This window comes from Myxocyprinus asiaticus, chromosome 13, assembly GCF_019703515.2.
Source record: "Myxocyprinus asiaticus isolate MX2 ecotype Aquarium Trade chromosome 13, UBuf_Myxa_2, whole genome shotgun sequence".
Classification (NCBI taxonomy): domain Eukaryota; kingdom Metazoa; phylum Chordata; class Actinopteri; order Cypriniformes; family Catostomidae; genus Myxocyprinus; species Myxocyprinus asiaticus.
The window spans coordinates 34,464,585-34,477,131 of record NC_059356.1 but is presented as its reverse complement, the minus strand read 5'-3'; positions in this window follow the sequence as shown (position 1 = coordinate 34,477,131).

The window sequence follows — 12,547 nt, the reverse complement described above, 5'->3', positions numbered from 1 at the left end:
AATGCCTCAAGAACTGAATGAAGTGATGACTAATAAAAATCTCTTTCTCTTTGGCTCTTCCATTTTTTTCAAGCCTCTTTGTATTGAGTGTACTCATATCACCTTTTCTAATGTTTACTCCATGGCCTTTTTAAGACAGGATCAAAGTTTCAAGTCAAGATTCTATGAAGTTAAGTGACCATGAAATGTTCTGGTATGTAAATCATTTTTTATTCATATTTAGTTACATTTTAATGCTGATAATTGTTGTGGTAAAATGTTAATATTAATTTTAAATTGTGTTTTTGTAGTCCTTTAAAATCTACAATAAGAAAATATAGTAAGTAGTACTACAACAATGACAAATATGTACATTTATATGATTTTTCCCCCCTCAGATAATGAAAAAACAGTAAATGCTATGCTTGCAGGTTGGTTCAAACACACAAAACAATGCTATAAGCATTGTTGGACACAATAGTGCATAAGATACTTCAGAATGTATAGACGGTAACTTTTAGATAGAAGGTGCAGTAGCACTGTAAATTGGGGTTAAAATCTTAGTTTGCATTTATATAGTAGTTCCTGACATATACAGCAGAGGTCAGCATGTCCTACCTGTTTAAAACAAATGACTGGAACTTATGTGTCTTGAGAGGGCTAGTTTATTGAGCCCTGGCATGAGTACAGCAACAAGAGACCATGACACATACCTTCCTTGGCTTTAGATAATCAGACACCCCATCCCAACACTTCTCCAACACTAATAAGTTGGCTTCGTCATATGGACCACACACTACCACACTCACATAAACCCTTAATTCCATGCTACACTGTACAGAACATAAGATAATTACAATGCAATTCATCTGGAGCTAAACACACAATACCATCTGTGCTAAAGGGATATTGAGTGTCAGGAGAGATTTCAGAACACATTTCAAAGACGCACAAAAGTCAAGTCATTATTATTTGTATAGCGCTTTTCACAACACACATTGTTTCAAAGCAGCTTTACAGAAAATCATGCATTAACAGAAAATGCAACTGTAATATCTATAATGTCTTAGAGTCATCATTGTGTAGATTGATTAAATATGATTGTAAATTGTGTTTAAATATAAACTATTAACTAATAATTGTATTTAGAACCCCTGTGAGCAAGCCGAAGGCGACTGTGGCAAGGAACACAAAAATCCATAAGATAAGAAGATAAGATTGGAGTACACGACATGACCCTTACTTTGGTCCTCACATGGTACTTCACTGATCAAGTGTCAGATAATGCCAAGGAAGTATTTTTTGTGCATGGTTTATTGTAAATTAATTTGACATTAAATACATTCCCAAGGCTAAAACAAGAGAGAGACCATAGGTGAGGCTGCCTACCATTGTAGAAAACAACTTCTAAAGTTATCTTTTTATGAAATGATTTTGTTTAGTATGCAAACCTTTTTGGAGAGTCACTTTTTTGTGGAGCATTTCTTTGAATAACAAACTCCACACTAACAACAGAATTAAACAAAGTTTTTTTGCATAGGCGTTACTAGACCCTTTTTGGGAGGGCTTCGGCCCCCCTAAAATCCATCTCAGCCCCCCCTTATAATTTGTGACTTCTGCAATCAGCACGCAAGTGTTTTACACAGCTGCAGCCACAACACTGCACTTGTTTAAAGCGTGAGACATTTCCCACCTGAAAAGACTGACTGTAACGTGAGCCAACAGCATTGGAGTATGGGCTTTGAAGAAGCATATCATTGGTTTGACCCCACTGAACAAATCCACCCCATCTCCTCATTTGACTTGTGAACCAGCGAGGATCAGTGTCTGTTGACCGATTGAAGGAGAGGAGGAGGGATGTTGTTCGTTTAGGACATCAGGTCGTAATTAAAACCTATAATTACTTTTAGGCTAATAATATCGTCTTTTTTTTTGTATACCTTGATGGTCTTGGACAGCAGTTCACAAAATGATATGCTTTGTTGTCATTTGCGGGGAAAATGTGTATGATATTTAAACACCTGCTAAAGTCTCGTAGTAGAAACACCAATTTGAATAAAGTATAATTAGACTTGTTTCTGTCATGAAGGTCTCTGTGCTTTATCAATGGTTTAATGACTCAAAACACATAAAAGACTGTTATTTGTTGCCATCTACTGGCGTAAAAGCGTGATTTACAAAAATGGTTACCTAAACAAATGTGAACATATCTGAACTAATCGGTTTCAGTTTTTTTTTTTTTTAAAGTGTGTTTATTATAAAAAATGAAAATTTTCTGAATGAATATAAGCTGGCTATCTTGATGTAAACAGTAAAAAAATAAATAAAATAATAATAATAATATTTGTGCTAAAGAGTGAAATACACTAAATATGCACATCTAGTGTCATTGGGGGCTGAGCCCCCCCAAGACTGAAATCCTAGAATCGCCCCTGTTTTTTTTATTAATAAAAGATAAAGAGCAGTTACAGAAATATTCTGGGTAAGTACATAATTATTGCTAGTTACATTTAATCAACAGCTTTTGTGGCATAATAGTGATTACGACAAAAAAAAACTTCCACTTGTCCCTCCTTTTCTTTAAAAGAAGAAAATAGAAGCAAAAATCTGGGTTACAGTGAGGCACTTACGATGGAAGTGAATGGGGCCAATCCGTAAACATTCAAATACTCTCTGCGTCAAAAGTATAGTCACAAGACAAACAATATGCGTGTTAACCATTCCTGTGAAAATTTACATCCAATTTTACAACTCTGTTGCCATGACGACGTGACATCTGTGACTAATAACTAAAAGCTCATCTGCCTAGAACAGTAGTCCATGCAAAAACGACAAATTAAACAACTTTACAACTCAAATAATACACACATTTTAAAAAAATAATTAATATAAGTGATTTTGTAAAATTATAAGCTTCACATTTCTGCCTTTAAACCCTCCAACAATTGGCCCCATTCACTTACATCATAAGTTCCTCACTGTAACTTTGACTTTTGCTTTTTTAAAGAGTCGAAACTATTTTTTGTGATTATTATCAACAAAATGCCACAAATGCTGTCAGTTGAGCTTAAATTGCACTGAACCTGGAACAGTCCTTTAATTTAACTGAAGTAAAAGTTATTAGGCTTACATAACTCACGTGACCAATATTATTGGTCATCTATTATCAATAGTAGATTAATAGTGGATATTAGTCATTAGTTTTAGTCATCAATAACACAATCCACAATCAGACTACTGTCATTGTAACACCTGCTGATGATTTATAATGAGCACTGATTTAAGATGTTGATTAGGGTAATTATGTTGGCATTAGGCGTATGCTTCTCTGCTGTGACTGCAGCCAAAAAGCCACATGTGCATGCGTGTGAGTATTAGGAAGCGTGTGAGGCTACCATGTGTGAAGTATAGCATTTCGGCCCCTCTAACTCACATTACATTTCTCCATCTTAGGTTTAAATCAGTGTCCCTGGCATGTTGGGGCCTTCCCTTTTGGGGCCAAGCACGCCAGTTAAAAAGAACAGCCTCAAGAAGGGAAGAACAATAAAAGTCCCTTATCAAAAGTTGAGCGGGACATTAAAGACTATCCATTCTAGTCTCTCTCCCATGATTGAACACAGGCGTAAACACATATGCATTCTGCGGTTTGTTTGTTCCATATTAACCATCTAAAGCACATCTCTCATCCATTCAAGCCAGTCTGTTCTCTCTGAAGACTGTATGAAAACAAACAAGCATAAATACTATAACTCAATAGTGGACAAATGTACCTTGTATTTATTAATAGACTAAGAGTTAGAATGCCTATTTCCAAACTCTATTCCTACACTCCCATCCAAACACATACAGAATGCATATTCTCTTAAATATTGATATTACATTGTGGTGTTTACTCATCCAGAGGCCCTAAAAGTATTTGGACACTTTATCCACACTTAAAGGTGTATGAATGTCATTGCATTACATAACACAACATCAAACTCAGCAACTCTTAATTTGAAAAAAAGACAGCACTTGCACTTTTTAAACAAAACTATTCACAAAGACGTTTGTTAAGTTTAGAAAGGAAGAATTGTTAAGAAAAAATTTACTGGATGTTGTCTAGGCAAAAAGCATTTGGACACTTTCTGCCTTTAGTAGAATATGTCTATAGTTAAGATGATGAACTAAACCTGTGGTTAGTATGCTAGGACATTTGTGTGAACCTGAGGGAAATTCACTTCATGCATCCACATAATTTCATACAAAAATGTAAATTCTCTCATCATTTACTCACCCTCATGACATCCCAGATGTCTGTCTTTCTTTCTTGTGCTGAACAGAAACGAAGATTTTTAGAAGTATGTTTCAGCTCTGTAGGTCCATACAATGCAAGTGAATGGTGGCCAGAACTTTAAAGGTCCAAAAAGCAGATAAAGGCAGTAAAAAAGTAATCCATACGACTCCAGTGTTTAAATTAATGTCTTCAGAAGTGATATGATAGGTGTGAGTGAGAAAACAAAGTTCTTTTTTATTATCTCCAATTTCACTTCCACATTCTTCTTTTGTTTTTGGCGATTTGCATTCTTCATGCATTTATAGTAAAAAAAGAAGTTAAATCTTTATCTGTTTCTCAACAAAACCTATACTTCTGAAGACATGAATTCAACTACTGGAGTCTTATTGATTCCTTTTATGTGGCCTTTATATGCTTTTTAGAGCTTCAAAGTTCTGGTCACCATTCACTTGCACTGTATGGACCAACAGAGCTGAGATAGTCTTCTTAAAATCTTTGTTTGTGTTCAGCAGAAAAAAGAAAGTCATACAAATCTGCCATGGCATGAGAGTGAGTAAATGATGAATTTTCATTTTTGGGTGAACTATAACCTTTAAGTATCCAAATACAGCTTGGGGCCACTGTAGATGCTTACTATGTACACCATCCATTAGCTCTCATTACATTGTACATACCAGATGTGAATTTAGTTCAACAACTACACTAAATACCTGGCTCTTCTTCAAAGTTCTGTCCAACAACTACAACAACTTACCATTATTGCTATAACAACAAACCCACTCCGACAACATGTGATAAAAATGACCATGCATCTTGAAGCATAAAGTTTGTCGATTGAGTCCTGCAGCTGTTATGGAAAGAGAATGTGCACAAATTTAAACAAAAACAAGATGATAACTCGATTTGGATCCTAGCAGGACTGCATTACGTCAATGAGTGACACAGATGTGTGCATGTGCGAGTGTGTGAGTTAATGCCTACCAGCCAATCAACAATGATACTGTAAACAAGCGTGTGACAGCTGCCTCCAAGACCTCTGTCTTTATGTCTCCTTTTAGTCCTCTCACGTTTCTTCTTCTGTCTCTCACACATGTTCAAACTTTATATTCATCACTGGCTACTTTAAAGTTAAGGTAGATTTTTTTTTTTTTTGCACTGCAAAAGCAAATGGAACTAATTAATAACTATGAGATAATAAAGCAATACATTACAAGAGGCCATGCTTTATAGTGATTTATCACAGGTAAGGGATACTCTCAAGCACAAGGTGAAATGGAATAGTTACATATAGGTAACGTCCACACTAATCCGTTTAAGTTTGAAAACTTATTTCAGTTCCCTAATGTCTTTGTTTTCGAAAGTATGCGGTTACGTAGTGTTTCTAAAGTCGATGTTTTTGGTGGAGGAAACCAGCAATTCAGTGTGGATGAGAGGCATGAACGTAGGAAAAATCAATGCGTTTTCAAATGAAAAGGGATGAGTGTGGATGTGGCCTTAGTTACATTGTTACAATAAACAGTTACATTTATCAATATTAGCAATCGGAATAAACAATTCTGCCAACAGTAAAGTTAATTAGCCTTCGGCCACAACTACTCTAATACATTTTTGGTTGAAAACTCAGTATCCTAATGTTATCATTTTCCAAAGTATGAGGTACTAGAGAGCATTTTTGAAAGTCTCGGTGGAAGAAAACGCTGTTCCAGTGTGAAACTTAAAAAACTTGTTGAATTAATATAGAATGTGCACTCATATATGTGTGTTTATCAACATCATCATTTTTCAGAGTATGTGGTTATGGAGAATGTTTTTAAAAAACTAGCAAAATCAGTGCATTTTCAAATGAAAATATATTATTGTGGATGTGGCCTTTGAATTTTTGATTAAACAGGATTTTCAAAAGTCCATAATGTGCTAATCTCTGTCCAGTTAGTTGTATGTTTGTTTGTTGAACATTTAGTTTTACGGTTTTTGTTAAAATATACATATTGGAAAAAAAAAAAAAAACAGACAGGGAGGTTAGTATAGAAACTTAAGGTCACAAAACACACAAAACCAGATAATAATTTATCATAGAACATCTGATAACAGGAGCACTAGGTGCGCATTGAAGGTGATACTCATGCTGATGATGTGGATTATTATGAGATTATCATGATGATTAGCTGCTACAGTGGGGTTGATTGGTGAACCCATCCACATAGGTGTAAACATGAAGGGTTGCTAAGCAACCGTACTTGTGGTTGGGCCTTGTATGGCAAGAGCCTGCACCAGAGCAAGAGGTCAACACCCCTAAAGCCTGCCTAAAAATAACTTGAGGGGAGAGAGTGAGAGAGTGGCTGAGACTTTCTATGGGATATCCTCCGGCCTCTCCTCTTTCAAGAATACCCAAAGACAACCCTCACTGTAATGAGTGGCTGTTAGAAGAAATGTTCATAACTGTTTTTTTCACAGCTGTGACATCTGAATTACTCTTTCAGAACATTATCTTTCATATGACAGCTATGTGCTTCCAACCATCCACATTAATAAAGTTTGTCCCTGCCTTTGTGATGGTTGGTACATTTGTTTTACAGAGCTGTCAAACCACATTTAAATCATAAATTATATCAAATGTGCTGTTATGATTTCCATTCAAATTTCATAATGAAAAACATTTTCTGCATGGACAATGTTAATAAAAATGTTCTACACTGTGGACAAATACAGCATTGTTCAAAAGTCCATATTGTCCACATCAAAAATCAGGGATTCAAAGTCTTTTAAGCCAAGAAAAAAAAAAAAAAAAAAAAAAAATTTATAATACAAAATAAAACTTTTTTTCTTCTTTTTCAACTGCTCCTGTTAGGGGTCACCACAGTGGACCATCCGTGATCTGCATATTTTGACTTGGCACAGGTTTTATGCCAGATACCCTTCATGACACAAGTGGCTGGGGGACTCTCACTCACACCTACAGGGCAATTTAGAGTCTCCAATTCACTTAACCTGCATGTTTTTGGACTTGTGGGGAAACATGGAGCACCTGGAAGAAACCCACACAAACACAGGGAGAAGATGCAAACTCCACACAGAAAGGCCCAGTTGAGCCAGGACTCAAACCAAGGACCTTTTTGCTGTGAGACAACAGTGCTAACCACTGAACCACTGTGTCGCCCTAAAACTTTTTTTATTTGATTTTGAAAAAAAAAAAATTATAATAATTTTTAATTGAGTAATCTTTAACCAAATTAAATTAAATGTAAATTAATAAAACTTAAATATATTTTTACATCTTTTAAGGGTAAAAAAAAGAAAGTCTAATATAAGTGAATATCTCTGTGGACGGAAACACTGTAAAAAGTTACAACTCTTGTTGGTATCATCTAATGTAGCTACACCGTCATAAAGTAAAATATTAAAACAAAATTAAATATGATAAAATATATCAAATATGTTATTAAATACATTTTTTTATTATTATTTTTTTTCCATTGTACCGGCCAAAGAAACTTTTTAATGCATTCAATACATCCTTTACCAATGTGATTGTATATAATATTGTGTGTGTTTTGTTGCATAAGATGTCATATAATATTTCAAAGTTAAAAGTAAAGTGCAAGTCTTCTTCTTATGAATGTACTCATGTACCATGTGTGTGTATATAGAGGTGTTAGTCATAAAGACTGGATCATGGAACCATACTTCGGAGCCACAGATTCAAATACCCACGAATTGGGACAGTGTTGAGAGTTTAACACCATTCCTGTCCAACACCTGTCACACACTTGTTTGGCACCCACATGTACACAACATACTGTACATATGTGTATGGTGTGCCACATTGGGCTCTATGTTTGCCAATACATATGAAATGTGCTATTTAATAGCATTATTCATATGCATGAGTCATGTTCATGAGTGTATGAATACGTGGATATGAGAAAGAGCGAGAGAGAGAGAGAGAGAGAGAGACCTCTCCACTGTACTGTATATATTTAACCATCAGGTTCATCCCTGCATCTTGGCTTTCCTCATTCCCTATTCTCTTTCCCTTGATTCGTCTTCCTGTCATCAGCATGGCACTGTGTAAGCCCTGTGGCAAGTGCACACCTAAAAAGGAAGACACATTTAGTACACATACAGTACATAATGATGGTGCTACAGAAGGATAAATAACCTCATGTTATTTTTTAGATTTCCCTGTACTAACCTGTCTTTTTCATGTATCCTAACTTATTCCAGTACAACAACAGATATCATTCTGCCCTGTCAATCACCCCACCATTGACGATCATCACCATTGCAGGACCACATTTAACCTTACTGTTAACTCCTGAATTAAATAATTTGTGTGGTTGTAAAATGAACTGGAAACATGTAAATTGCATAAGTTTCTATATATGTAGTATGGCATACTACCATACTACTCTTACTTTTTCTGCCATAGCCGAATTCGGCCTGTCATCTCTTGAGCCTGAAGTGCCCAATTGCTGATTCCCCTTACAAAAATTGAGAGTTCACTTCAAATTTGTCGCAAATTCGTCACAGATAATTTTCACACGCAAATGAGCTTTGCGGTCAACTTGTGTCAAAATGTCCATTATTGCCAAAGGTTTGCAGGAGGTTCACCACTACTGGTGAAGAGCTGCAAACTTCTGGCAAAAAACTGCGGTGAACAGCAAGCTCATTTGAATGTGAAAATAACATGCGGCAACTTTGCGGCTAGTTTCGATTTTTTTGTAAGGATCAGTTGGCTTTATTAATGACATTAAATTAAATTTCTGATGTTTTCTATGCTGTTCAACCTCACAAACATTGGATGGGTATAATTAATTGCAATCATTGACCTGTTTTAGGTCATTCTCAGGAAACAGTGCCATTTGAACCTGGAAATTCCCAGGTAATTTGTGGTGAACAAGTATTTTTCAATGTTTGATTCTTAAACTGTTACACGCAATCCTAAACGTGTTTACAGCCTTCCAAAGTACCCATAGTTATTTATTGATGTTGACCCTAAAGTGCTACATTATTTCAACCCCGGTACAGTATGTTTCAGAATATATGTACTTACGATTATAAAACGTTCTTGTAGGATTACTCAATTTCAGTGTGCCTTGTAATAAATGTATTATTATTTTTTTATGTGGCAACCCTAAACAATCTGATGCACTGTGGCTGATCAAATTTAAGTCCTTTCTAAATTATTTACATAAAAATAAAGATTAGATATATTTAAAGTAGAAAGCTTTATATAGCAATTATTTCATAACTGTAAATGTAAGAAGCAAAGATGTGTATAAATGTCTTTGAACGGTAACAAATCATCCACCTCATTTTTAGCATGGCAACATGAGTGCAGACATGCCAGTAGCACCGTGAGGCGTAGTGACAGGGGTGTCAGAGTCGTGATACATAAGAGCACCTGAAGGGGCTGGGGTCAGAAAGGGGCCAAGGGGTCACAGTTGAAAAGTCACAAATAAAAAGCAAGAGTGATGTGAGAAACATGAAAAGAAAGAAGTAAATGAATACAAATGGGAAAAAAAATGTTTTGAAGAGCAAACAAAACAGATGCCTTAAGCTTATGTGTGAATTGTGACCTCACCACTTACCAAGTGCTGGAATGGCTAAATATCTTCTGTAGCCCTCATACTTTCTATTTCTCTTTTATCCACCCAGCAGCTTCAAGAGCTGTGAGGGTCACCTCCCTCTCACCATCCCTGAAATAAACATAAAAATCCAACAATTGGGTTGAGCTTCTGCTGGTCTGTGTCACTCAGATCTATTTATGCAGGACACACACAACTGCTGCTCAATCTACAGTTACACAAGAACCAAAAAGACCATCAACCCCCAACAGTCTCCACAGATCCATTGTAACACTTAAATAACAACATTTCTATGGGGAGAGACAGAGAAGATACTGAAATGCAACAAAGTTACTGTTGCTGGGAACTACAGTGTAACAGGCCGGTCCATGTGATCCAAAGATCAAAGCACAGAGCAGCAGCTGATCTTTGACCGTGGCGCCATGTCTTGCTATTTTTTCAGTTTCTTGCGCATGAGCAGCGTGTTTTTTTTTTTTTAGATGCCGTGTCAAGTTAAAATGAACTTCGCTTTTTTCTAAATGTGTCTTCTTCATTGCATAAATGTTCCATTCATTGCACCATGTCTAGCTTTTTTTGTGTGTGCAAGAACGCATTCAGTCTGAATGGCCCCTTGGCCTATAGTAGCTAAATGTAATTTGCTTCGTATAAAAATAATTGAGGCCTATGGTACTGTATGTCCCTATTAAAACAGCTAAGTAAATGTGTGTGCAATGCACATGGGACTGCACATTAGTTTGATTTTCATATATTTTATTCACAACGAGTACAATGCTGTGGAAAAGTATTTGCCCCTATCCTGATTTCTTCTGTTTTTGTGTATTTTTCAAACTAAATTGTTTTAGATTCAAACGAGATATAACATAAATCAAAGGCAATCTGAGTAAACACAAAATACATTTTTCAAATATCTTTTTTTTTTTGTTTGTTTTTTTATTTAAAGAGAAAAATCTAAGGCATTCATGTGGTATAAATTAAAAAGCCTTTATTTAACCGGGCTACAACATCTAAAACGGCCAACGCGTTTCGGCTAAGAAAGCCTTCATCAGGGTACAATTCCCCAGAACAAAGAGGCACAATATATAGTCTTGGCCATCAGTGAAAACATAAACAGTTGGTCAACAAGTGGGAGTGGCTCACAAACTAGCTGTAAGGTTGCCAAATATTCAGATGAAGTAAAAAATAAACAACAGATAGTACACTTAAAACAACAGCAACAAAAATCACACACAAACACATGTTAATTCATATAAATATTTATAAGAACCTACAAGAAAATGGGTCAAACCTATTTCTTCATTAACACTTGGTAACGTAGTGGCATGGAGTGTATATATCCAAAAAGTTTCTCGTTGAAGTAGACGTTTTAATCTATTACCACCTCTTATTGAACATGGGATAGTTCTCTTTCTGTCACTCGAAGGGAGCTATCACTGCAACTGCCAGCTTCCTTACAATGTTTTGCCATTGGGTATACCAAATTGGAAGTACAAATGGCATATTTGTGTTCGGCCATTCTCATTTTGAGCTTCCTTTTTGTTCGACCAATGTAAAAATGGCTACATTCACACTCCAATTTATAGACAACATAGGAAGAATCACAACTGATAAAAGACTTAATGGGTATATGTATAACATATGGGTGTATGTTGTTTGAGAAAACATCAGTAAATTTGTTTGTTTTAACCATGTTACTGAAGTGATTACAATCTCCACAAATATGACTGCCTGTTGAGGGCCTCAACCATGTTCTCTTTTCAGGGATATAGCTACGAACAACCTTAGCCCTAATAGTAGGTGCACGTCTGTAACTAACAGATGACATTTCCTGAATGACAGCACGAAGAGCACTATCACTGTTGACTCTCACTGAATATTCCAGTTAGATTTAATTATTTGTTTTATTTGTGCTGCTTCATGACTATAGGCTGTCACTAAAAGCACCCTATCAGAGAGTGATAGGGTGCATGACTGCCTTGGATTTTTCTCTTATTTAAAGTATTTTTGTTACCCATTTTTCCAATGACCACCAGTGGCAATACTTTTTTGGTACCTTTGTAGCACACCTTTTTTTGTTTTGTTTTGTTATTGAAGCAAAAAAGTTATCCAACACCTATATCTCCCATGTGAAAAACGAACTGCCCCTGGAGCAACTGTTAGGAGCAACAACTGCAGCCAAATGATTCCGATAACTGGAGATCAGTCTTTCACAACACTGTGTAGAATTTTGGCCCACTCCTCTTCGCACCTCTTCGAACTCCTTTAGTTCAGCTACATTGGAGGGTTTTCGAGCATGAACTGCCCGTTTAAGGTCCTGCCACAGCATCTCAATCGGGTTCAAGTCAGGACTTTGACTAGGCCACTCCAAATCTTTAATTTAGCTTCTTTTGAGCCATTCAGAGGTGAACTTATTCCTATGCTCTGGATCATTGTCTTGCTGCATAATCCAGTTGTGCTTGAGCTTCAACTCACAGACTGATGACCAGACATTCTCCTTTAGGATTTTCTGGTAGAGAGCAGAATTCATGTTTCCCTCAATTATCGCCCTCACCCTGAAGCAACAAAGCATCCCCACACCATCACACTACCACCACCATGCTTGACCGTAGATATGATGTTCTTTTTGTGGAATTCTGTGTTTGATTTACGCCAGAAGAAATGGGACCCCGGTCTTCTAAAGAGTTCCACTTTTGACCCATCAGTCCAC